This window comes from Notamacropus eugenii, chromosome 3 (assembly GCF_028372415.1).
Source record: "Notamacropus eugenii isolate mMacEug1 chromosome 3, mMacEug1.pri_v2, whole genome shotgun sequence".
Classification (NCBI taxonomy): domain Eukaryota; kingdom Metazoa; phylum Chordata; class Mammalia; order Diprotodontia; family Macropodidae; genus Notamacropus; species Notamacropus eugenii.
In genome coordinates, this window is record NC_092874.1 from 301,495,137 (window position 1) to 301,507,454 (window position 12,318).

Here is a 12,318-nt window from a genome sequence, read left to right on the forward strand (position 1 = left end):
CATTTTTGGTCCTCTGTGATTGTGGGTGGCCACTGCACCAATCTGAGTCTTTCAATATGGTGTTTCCTTACAATGTAATTGTCATGGTCTAAATGGTTCTACTGGATCTGCTCCCTTCATGCAAGTCTTCCTAGGTTTCTCAGAACCTGTCTTTTGTGTCATTTCCCAGAAAACCAGGGTTCCAGAAAGGCACTCGTGCTTCACTCATGCCTTCATCTCTCTGGCTCCTCATGGGGCATCTCAAACACCTGAGGGATACATTGTCTATACATATTCACCCAAGGAGATAGGAATTTTATGAAAACATTGACCAGGCTTATCATAAAAGTATTCCCATTTGACTGCCCATAATGGTGTTGGTCATTCTCCCACATGCAACCTGATACACTCTGTAAAAAACACTTTATTCTGGAAGCAACTTTTGGGCTGTTGAGATGATACCAAAAAACCCCAAACAAACAAAAAAAACAACAACACAACTTTGCAATAGTGATAAGAGAAGGAAAAAGATAGGAGGAATGAGAATAGGAAATGAGTTAAAAAAAACCTCTCTTTTTGCAGATGATATGATGATATACTTGGAAAATCCCAAAGACTCAACCAAAATATTATCTTGACACAATTGTTTGTCTTTCATTCTCAAAGAGGACCATGGCATCAACATGATGGCATGCCTTGCAGTTGACTTTGATTGGAGTGAGGGAGGCTGTGCAAGGTCACCAGCCTCACTTTCTTTTCCTGAGCCATATTCACCAGGATGACTGGAGATGTCTCAGGATGCAATGGGAGACCCTGGCCTTTTCAATCCAAGGTGTTATCACATTCTCACTTTGAGTGAGAAACAAGCATTCAATGAATAGGCATCTTTAAGAAGTTACTCAAGGGATGGCCCCTTTAATAAAAAAATATATGTATATATCAAACTGGGAGGGGAACACCCTCAGGGTTCCTGGACAGAAGAGAAACAATGACTATTTAGTAATTACATTCACCCTGTGCTAGGTGGGTGGGGACTTGTCCAGTCTATGAGCTCCAGTCTGGAAACAATTACTAGTTTTAGCCAAATAGCAGGATATGAAGTAAATCCATATAAATCATGAGCATTCCTATATGTCACAAACAAAACTCTGCAAGAAGTAGTAAAAGATCCCCTATGTAAAATAACTCTATACAGTATAAAATACCTGAGAATACACCTGTCACACAGAGAAATGATTATTAATAACCAATATTTTGGGGAGATTCAGAGGTTGTCCCCTTCTTCCAAATTCTTGATTTTAAAAAGTTCAGTCTTTTGAAGAACGTTAATTTGAAGAAGATAATGAGATTACATTAACTCTCCTCATCTTGGTCAGACCCCATCCAACAGTACAAGGAACTTAATCTGAGGTGGGGAAACCCATTGCATCCTACTAGAACTTGGGTGGAGACAGATCTTTTTGTCTAGATGGCCTAGAGCTGGGAGTGATCTGAAATAGTCTCTTTGTTCAGTGGGTGACGTGATGTCACTTGCAGCAACACTTACTCTTTGGGAAGGGTATATAAACCCTGCCACCATATATGTCTTTGATCTAAAAGAGAAAACCAAATGACCATTCTTTTATTAATAACCTGCTGGCTTTATTAATAAAATGATTACATTATCCAGAAACTACATCTCTTGGGCCTTTTTAATTGTCACAAAACCCAGGAACTGTATAAACAAAATTATAAAAAAAAACTTTTTGTACAAATAAAATAGGATTTAAATAATAGGAGAACTATTAATTGTTCATGGGTAGCCAGGGCCAATATAATAAAAATGACAATTTAGTCTAAACTAATTTATATACTCAACACCATTCCAATTAAAGTAGCAAAAAATGTTTTACCGAATTAGAAAAAATAATAACAAAATTCATTTGGAAGAACAGGAAGTCAAGGATATTCAAAGAAATAATAAAAAAAGTAAAAGAAGATTTAGCAGTACCAGATCTTAAATTATATTTCAAAGCATTAATTATCAAAACTAGCTGTACTGGAACAGAGTAAACATACAATTGATAGTAGCAAATAAACAGAATAACCTTGTATTTGACAAGTGTAGAGATTTAAGATTGGGGATGAGAATTCATTATTTGGCTAAAAAATTGTTGAGAAAACTGAAAATCAGTATGGCAGAAACTGGGAATAGACCATGATTGCACACCATTTACTGAGATAAGGTCAAAATGGATACATCACTGAGAAACAAATAGAGATAACACAAGAATATTAAAAGAACATGGAACATATTACTTATGAGATTTATGTACAGGGGAACAATTTAAAAATAAACAAGAGATAGAAAGCAATTAGGTATAAAATGGATAATTTTGATTATGTTAAGTTAAAAGGGTTTGTACAAATAAAACAAATATAGCCAAGATCAGAAGAAAAGTAGAAAACTGGGGGAAATTTTTTATAGACAGTTTATCAGATAAAGGTCTCATATCAAAAATATATAAATAGGGGGTGGAGCCAAGATGGTGGAGTAGAAACACACAAATATGCTAACTCTGAACCCACAGCCCATGAAATATCTGTAGAAAAGAGCTGCCAATAAATTCGGGAGCAGGAGAAGCCACATAACAGCGGAGTGGACAAGATTCCTGTTCCAGAGAGCCTGCAAACCTCTCGCAAAAGGTTCTTCGCGTTGTGGACTGGGAGCCAAGCACAGCCCTGCCACGGCCGCCCAGTGTCGAGAGGAACAGATCCGAGCAGGCTTCAGGGACAGAATCTCCAGCAGCTGGGCGGGTCCCTCCACCCACAGGTGACAAGGGTTGGTGAGAGGGTCTCTTCAGTGGGTCGAGAGGGGAGTGGGGAGCCCCCATGACTCAGGCCCCCTCGGGAGGCACCAGCGGAGGTGGAAGTAGACTGGGGCTCCCCAAGCAGGCAGGAGCCCAGATCCATTGTTGAAGGTCGCCGCATAAACCCCCTGAGGGAACTGAGCCCGTGAGGTAGCCCTGCCCCCACCTGAGCACCTGAACTTAATCTCACACTGAATAGCAGCCCTGCCCCCGCCCAAAGCCCTGAGGCTGGGAAGCAGCATTTGAGTCTCAGACCCCAAGCGCTGGCTGGGAGGATCCAGAGGCAAGGTGGGTGTGAGGAGAATATTCAGAGGTCAAGTCACTGGCTGGGAAAATGCCCAGAAAAGGGGAAAAAACCAAGACTATAGAGGGTTACTTTCTTGGTGAGCAGGTTTCTCCTCCCCTCCTTTCTGATGAGGAAGAGTGGTGTTCACCATCAGGGAAAGACATGGAAGTCAGGACTTCTGTATCCCAGCCCACTCAATGGGATCAGACCATGGAAAAGCTCAAAAACAGCTCAGAAAATTTTGAAAATTAAGTTAGAGAGGTGGAGGAAAAACTGGGAAAAGCAATGAAAGACATGCAAGCAAAGTATGAACAGCAGATCAGCACCCTGTTAAGGAGACCCAAAAAAATGCTGAAGAAAATAACACCCTGAAAAATAGGCTAACTCAATTGGCAAAGGAGGTTCAAGAAGCCAATGAGGAGAAGAATGCTTTCAAAAGCAGAATTAGCCAAATGGAAAAGGAGATTCAAAAGCTCACTGAAGAAAATAGTTCTTTCAAAATTAGAATGGAACAGATGGAGGCTAATGGCTTTATGAGAAACCAAGAAATCACAAAACAAAACCAAAAGAATGAAAAAATGGAAGATAATGTGAAATATCTCATTGGAAAAACAACTGACCTGGAAAATAGATCCAGGAGAGACAATTTAAAAATTATGGGCCTACCTGAAAGCCATGATCAAAAAAAGAGCCTAGACATCATCTTTCATGAAATTATCAAGGAAAACTGCCCTGAGATTCTAGAACCAGAGGGCAAAATAAATATTGAAAGAATCCACCAATCACCACCTGAAAAAGATCCAAAAAGAGAAACTCCTAGGAACATTGTGGCCAAATTCCAGAGTTCCCAGGTCAAGGAGAAAATATTGCAAGCAGCTAGAAAGAAACAATTCAAGTATTGTGGAAATACAATCAGGATAACACAAGATCTAGCAGCTTCTACATTAAGGGATCGAAGGGCATGGAATAGGATATTCCAGAAGTCAAAGGAACTAGGACTAAAACCAAGAATCACCTACCCAGCAAAACTGAGTATAATACTTCAGGGGGAAAAATGGAAGTTCAGTGAAATAGAGGACTTCCAAGCATTCTTGCTGAAAAGACCAGAGCTGAATAGAAACCTGACTTTCACATATAAGAATCAAGAGAAACGTGAAAAGATAACAGGAAAAAGAAACCATAAAGGACTCATTAAAGTTGAACTGCTTACATTCCTACATGGAAAGATCTTATTTGTAACCTATAAGATCTTTCTCAGTATTAGAGTGGTTAGAGGGAATACACACACACACACACACACACACACACACACATACATACGTGTGTATGTATGTATGTGTGTATTGTATATGTGTAGGTATATGTATATGTATGTATATGTGTGTATGTATAGACAGAGGGCACAGGGTGAGCTGAATAGGAAGGGAAGATACCTAAAAAATTAAATTAAATGTTGAGAGGAATGTAATGGGAAAAAGAGAAAGGGAGAGGTAGAATGTAATGAAGAATTTCAGATAAAAGAGGGAAGAAAGAGTTTTTACAATGGAGGGGAAGAGGGAGGATGTAAGAGGGAATAACTGAGCCTTACTGTCATTGGATTTGGCTTAAGGAGGAAATAACACACATTTAGTTGGGTATGGAAATCTATCTTACCCCACAGGAAGGCAGGGGGGTAGGGGATAGGAGAGGGAGGATAATAGAAGAGATAGCATGTTGGGGCAAGGGGTAACCAGAAGCAAACACTATTGTGGGTTACCAGGTCAAGGGAGAGAATGGAAAAGATGGAGGACGGGACAGGATAGAGGGAAATGTTGTTGGTCTTTTGCAATATGACTGTTATGGAAGTGTTTTGCATGGAACTGCTTGCTTTCTCAATAAAGGTGGGTGGGGAGGGAGGAAAGGAGAGAATGTGGAACTTAAAGCTTTAAAAATCAATGTTAAAAATTGTTTTTGCATGAGACTGGGTAATAAGTTGTACAGGCAATGGGGTATAGAAATCTATCTTGCCCTACAGGAAAATAGAGGTTAGAAAAAAAGGAGAAAAAAGAAGAAATTTGCATGATCATTTTGGTGTATATTTGAAAGGAATATAGTATATGCATAGCATATTTGCAGTTTCATGCGCAATCATCTTTTTATTGTACTAGGTTATGGAAATACTTGTTTTATTCCATAAATATGTATCAATGTAATAAAAAAAATAAAAGAGAAAAACAAAAAAGAAAACTGTTGTGTCCTTAACCAGCCATTATCTCCAGATGGATTACACTCTTTGTTACAGCAATTTGGGGGTGAGGGGGGGAGTCTTACTCTCTAGTCCTCAACACACACACACACAAATATATATATATATATGCATATGCATATATGTAAAATTATTCTATACATATTTCTATTTATCAGTTCTTTCTCTAGATACAGATAGCATCTTTCTTCCCATGTCCTTTAATAGTTAATTTGGGTATTTATAATAGTCAAATTAACCTACTCAAAGTCATTCTTAAAACAATATTGTGGTTGCCGTAAACAATGTTCTCTTGGCTCTGCTCATTTTGCTCTTCATTATTTCATGCAAGTCGTTCCATGTTTTTCTATCACTGAGCTCCTCATTTCTTATAGTGCAGTAGCATTTCCTCACAATCATATACAATTTGTTCAGTCACTCCCCAATTGATGGGCATACCTGCAATTTCTAGTTCTTTGCCACCACAAAGAGAGCTGCTATAAACATTTTAGAACATATATGTTTTTTTCTCCTTTTTCCCTAATCATCTTTGGAAATAGACCTAGTAGCAGTATTGCTAGGTCAAAGGGTATAGGTAGTTTAATAGCTTTTTGGGCATAATTCCAAACTGCTCTCCAAAATGGTTGGATCAGTTCACAATTCCACCAACAATGAATTATTATCTTAATTTTTCCATGTCTCCTCCAACATTTGTCACTTTTTCCTTCAATCATTCTAGTAGGTGTAAAATGATATCTCCAGGTAGTTTTAATTTGCATTTCTCTAGTCAATAATGATTTAGAGCATTTTTTAAAAAATATAATTTATTTTCAATTTTCAACATTCACTTCCACAAGATTTTGAACTCTAAATTTTCTCTCCATCTCACCCCTCCCCCCACCCCAGGACAGAATGAACCCCAATCACCCCTTTCCCCAATCTGCCCTCCCTTCTATCACCCCCCCCCCCCTCTCTCATCTTTTTCCACTCTATTTTCCTGTAAGGCAAGATAGATTTCTATACTCCATTGCCTGTACAACTTATTACCTAGTCTCATGCAAAAACAATTTTTAACATTCATTTTTACAGCTTTGAGTTCCACGCTCTCTCCTTTCCTCCCTTCCCACCCACCCTCACTGAGAAAGCACGCAATTTGACATAGGTCATACATGAGTAGCCATGCAAAACACTTCCATAACAGTCATGTTGCAAAAGACTAACCACATTTCCCTCTATCCTGTCTTGTCCTCCATCTTTTCCATTGTCTCCCTTGACCTGTTCCCCCTCTATAGTGTTTGTTTCTGATTCCTCCTTTCCCTAATCTGCCATCCCTTCTATTATCCTCCCTTTCCTATCCCATTTCCCTTTACTTTCTTGTAGAGTAAGACAGATTTCCATACCCAACTAAATGTATGTTATTCCCTCCTTAAGCTAAATCCAGTGAGAACAAGGTTCACTTATTCCCTCTCACATCCTCCCTGTTCCCCTCCATCGTAAAAGCTCTTTCTTCCTTTTATCTGAGATGCTTTACTTCATTCTACCTCTCCCTTTCTCTTTTTCCCATTACATTCCTCTCAACATTTAATTTAATTTTTTAGGTATCTTCTCTTCCTATTCAGCTCACCCTGTGCCCTCTGTCTATACATACACATATGTACATATGCATACACATACATATACCTACACATATATAATACACACACACATACACACACACACACACACACACACACATATATATATATATATATATATATATATATATATATATATATATATATATATGCACACACAGATACACCCCTATTTGTGTCTAATGGTAGTCATCTCTAGGGCAGGATGGCGGGAGGCTAGGAAAAAAGGAGGACAAAGAAGAAATTTGCATGATCATTTTGGTGTATATTTGAAAGAAATAGCTAGTTACGTGTAGTGTATTTGCAGTTTGATGTACAATCATCTCTTTATTGTACTAGGTTATGGAAATGCTTGTTTTATTCCATAAATATGTATTAATGTAATAAAAAATAAAAGAGAAAAACAGAAAAGAATACTGTTGTGTGCTTAACCAGCCATTATCTCCAGATGGATTATACTCTTTGTTCCAGCTCCTTGGGGGCATGTGTGGGGTCTTACTCTCTGGTCCCCAACATGTATTCTTACCTACTCTGTTTGACCACATCATTTTTTTCCTAACTGGATACTCTCTTTATCCAACAAGCCTTGGTTGACCTGACACCTGATCACTTCTTCCACTCTCTTTGAACCAAGACACTAATTTCTTAGACACTTAGAAAGAGCCTAATTCTGCTTTGGCTTCCATTTTGGGCATTGATGATGTGTTAGAATGCTTTACTGAAGCCTTTTCCTTTTACACCTCAATTATTTCCCCTAAATTCTTTGTCCCATACTGAAGTCTCCCTTATGTTAAAAAAAGAAAAAGCAATAGCAACTATGTCCAATGGTGGATGTAGTTCTCCACATCCGCAGCCCCACACACAAACACATACACATACATGTGCATATACACATGCACAGCTGTGTTTCAGCATCACTTCTCTAGAACCAAGACTTTATTATAATTAAGCTTTGGGCTCCCTTTCAGTGAATTTTAGGCTGTCTTGGTTATTCTGTGAATTATCCCTTTGCTTCCATTTCTAACTGCATTCTGCTTCTGTTCATACAAAGCTTCCTGTGCTTTTCTAATTTTTTCCTGTTCATTGTTTCTTAGTGTTGAATGCTCCCCCATTGCATCTGTATCCTACAGTTTTGCCATCCCCCAGCTGGCAGACACCTGCTTTGTGGTTGTGGAAACTCTGTGGTTCCATGAAGAGAAATGCTGTGAATATCTTGGTACATATACATGGGGAATTTGTTTTTGTCTTCAGTGCCTTTGGGAGCCCTACATGCTCATGGGTCAGAGAGTCTGAACAGGTCAGTGACTTGTCTTGAACAATTCCAGACTTATGTTTTGATGAAAAGTAACCCTGTCCATCCCTAGTGTAGAGTTGAAATGATGCTCCATTCCTAGTATAGAATGGGATCAATGCTGTCCAACCCCAGGATGGAAAAGGAAGAAGGGTGAAATGGTCCAGGGAAGCTGGCTGTCTTTTTAGCTCCTTCTAATGGAATGACACCCAACTGGTTTATCAACTCAGAACCATCCTGCCTGAGCACCTCAATGACATTTTGGTCACTCTCTCATCCACAACCTTGGCATGCTCTGTAAAATACCCTGTTGTGGAAGCAACATTTGGGCTGTTGAGATGATACCAAGAAAAACATTTAATGTTGCTTGAGAAATATTGTTCTTAACCAACCATTATCTTCAGATAGATTATGCTCTTTGGACAGCTCCTGTGGGGAAAACAAATATCTTTCACCAAAAACCCTCACTGCTGAGTGTAGACATCTGAGTACATACTGCACTGATCAGACCAAGGTTCTCATTGTTTGGGGGTTGCCTTTCTAGGACTCAAAACAGCCTGAAATGACTTTGAACAAACCTGCCATTAAGTGCCTACTGTGTGCCAGGCACTGGAGCTCAGTTTGTCTGTTACAAGAGTTTGCACTGCAGGCTTAGACATCACCTTGAACCTGTCTGTAAGCTTCTGTGATACCATGTCCTTGCTGATGAATGCAATCCCCCAATGACACCATTTTTTTTTCTGATGAAAAAAACAGTCTATTTTAGGATTTTGTTTCCAGGAACTCCTCATTCTTCAGCAAGTCTTTTCTTCTACATTTATTCATTAGGTTGTTTTTTATTTATTTCAAGTGAGTTTTATTGGTGCTCACAATAATCTCTGGATATGAGGCAGTATAGCATAGTGGATAGCGTGTCTTCCTAGGAGTCAGGAAGACCTGGGTTCAAGTGCCCCTTCTAACCCATCCTAGCTTATGTACCTGTAACCTCTCAGCGTCCCAGGTGCTTTTTAGAGGGGTAAATTGAAAAACAGATGCCAATCTTCACTGCTAGAGGGAGTCTCTCAAGGGGAGAACCACAGCCTCAAGCCAAAACAGAACAAAACGACAAACTCTGTCCATGTCCCCTCCCTTGAAACAAAAGGTTAAGGAAAAGTCCACTTCTTTAGTGACCGTGCCTCCACGTGACATTGTAGGCGGCATGCTGACCTCCCTCCTGTGAAAGAGGGAGATCTCTTTCAGGATCTTCCCAACATCGTTTCTGCCTATTGACTTACTCAGCATACATCTCCATTTCATTGTGATTTCCATTCCACTTTGGGGGCAAGGTGTTGTGGGAGGCCCTTGATGGATGTGTCTATTTGTTTATTCATTCATTTCTTTATCTTTAACGTTTTTGAGTTTCAAATTCTCTCCCTCCCTGCCGCTCCTCCCCCGCCTTTTAAGAAGGCCAGCCCTATGACATCCATTATACAAGTGGAATCATGCAAAACAGGCTTTTCACCTTCTCCCCTGGAGCCCAGAGCATGTGTGGAACTGAGACTATGGACAGAGCTGATGACCTGATACCTCCGGAGAAAGAACCGCTGGAGCCTGAATGCAGGTGGAAGCATCTTGGGTTCACTTTATTTATTTGTGACTCCTTTGGTCTACTTCTGCTTTCATAACATGACTAATACAGAAACATGTTTTATAGGATTGCACATATGTAACCTTTATTAAATTGTTTGCCATCTTAGGAAGGGGGTGGTAAAGGAAGCAGGAAGATCATTTACAACTGAAAACCAAAAAAAAAAGAATGTTAAACATTGTCTTTACATGTAATTGGGGAAAAAATGCTATAAAAAAGGAACTGTGTTCAAATGTGGCTTCAGTGACTTACTAGTGTGACCCTGGGCAAGTCACTTCCTCTATTTGCCTCAGTTTCCTCATCTGTAAAGTGGAGATAACAACAGCACCTGACTGTCAGAGTTATTGTGAAGATCAAAGGAGATGATATCTGTAAAGTGCTTAGAACAGAGCCTGGCACATTGTAGGTTCTAGGTAAATGTTATCTATTTCTCTCATTATGTGGAGAAGTGGGGGGGGGGGAGTGACGGATACAGTATTGGGACCTGGATTCCAATTCTGCCTTTCCTAGCTGTATGAACAAGAACAGGTCAATTTATTCCCGTGAGCCTCAGTTTCCTCATTTGCAAATTAAAGATTATAACCCTTGCACCAGAATCTCAGAGCATGATCACCTAGTCCAACATCTTATGTTGAAGAACTTGAGACCCAGCGAAGTAAAGTGACTTATCCAAGGTCACACCATGAACTGATAGTCCATCCTCTATAAGCCCTTCAAGCTCCTAACTTGTGTGGAAATCCAGTTTTTCCTTTGATGCATGCCCTCAGAGGACCCTAGATTTAACAACAATAGCTGGCATTTATACAGTGCTTAGTATTAAATGAAATAATAAATTGTTTAGAGTTGGAAGGGGCCTGAGAGGCCCACCCCTTCATTTGACAGATAAGGAAACTGAGACCTCATCTAGGATAGGTGACTTGCCCAAGGACAAGAAAGTGTCAGAGGGAGGTCCCCTGACTCTAGGGTCAGTGTCCCCTCCCCAAAGCCTGCAGTTTCGTCTGTCCCCTGATCTTACAACCTGAGGGCACTCGGCGGCCAGTGGCAGCATGGCTGGAGATGCAGTTGACTGCTCTCCCTGGGAACCCCTGGCTTCTGTGGGAATCCAGGTTTACTGAGCCTTCTGTGGGGGTTCTCTGGTTTCCTGGCAGAGCAACCAGCCTTGGGATGACAGCAGTTCCCAGACCCAGCACATTCCCTGGGGCACACCCTTCCATCCTCAGAGCCGAGTCACTCTTTCCAATGCTCTGGTTCACGGCCATCTATAAATGGGCATGCTGCTCTGTCTGTGTGAGGCGGGGAGGAGAAAATGGGAGTCAATGGGAGGGGGAGAGAGAGGGGGAGACTCAGAAACAGAATCTCTGCCCATAAATATGCTAACCAATTTGCTGTCAGACTTGGCATCCTGTGACTCCATGAATGGTTGGCACAGGAAGGAAGCAGTTGGGTAGCAGAAAGAGGGAGCCCTTGATCCTTTTCTGGGCATGTGATTCAGAGTGGCCAAGGGACAGAACCCCGGCTCACAATTCTGCCTCAGCTTTGGATTCACGATGTGACTGAAGGCCAATTACTTTCTCTTTTCTGCACGTCAATTGTCTGATCTATAAAGCAGAGGGAAAGGAGAAGGAAAGACTATGAGTCTGAACACCTGGGTGCCAATCTTGGCTGGCTGCATCTTAACCTGGAGGCCCTGGGGGAAGATGCTTCACCCCTGGGACTGTTTCTAACTGCAATTGGAGGGGTCTTGGGAAGGTAGGCTGGTATTACTAGAAAACCTGCTGACATTGGAATCAGACCCTAACTCTGTAACTGATCATCCCTCTTTTCTTGGAGCATCACTTTCCCCACCCATAAAAGGAAAGCTCATTGTTGTTCAGTCCATTTTCAGTTGTGTCCAATTCTTTGTGACCCCATTTGGGGTTTTCCTGGCACAGATACTGTAGTGGTTTGCCATTCTTTCTCCAGTTCATTTTACAGATGAGGAAACTGAGGTACACAGGGTGAAGTGACTCACCCAGGGTCACACAGCTAGGAAATGTCTGAAGCCAAATTTGAACTCAAGAAAATGAATCTTCCTGACTCCAAGCCTGGCACTCTATCCATTGAGCCACCAAGCTGCCCAGGTTTAAGGCCCCTCCCAGTTTTGCCTTTCTATCTTCTGTGCCATGATCTCTATGGTCTTTCCAGGCTTTAAGATTAGACAGTTGTTTGACTTGACCTCAACCATCCTCTTAATCAGTATTTCCTGAGGGTCCATCATGGGCCCAGTCTTGTGCTGGGCACTGGAGAAAGAAGTTAATGATTAGTCAAATTAACAAGCTTTTAAGAAGCACTTCCAGTGTGCCTAGTACTGTGCTCAGGGCTGGAGCCACAAAGACAGAAGATAGTGTCCGCCCTTCAGGAGCTTCCAGTCCAATGGGGGGAAGCAAAG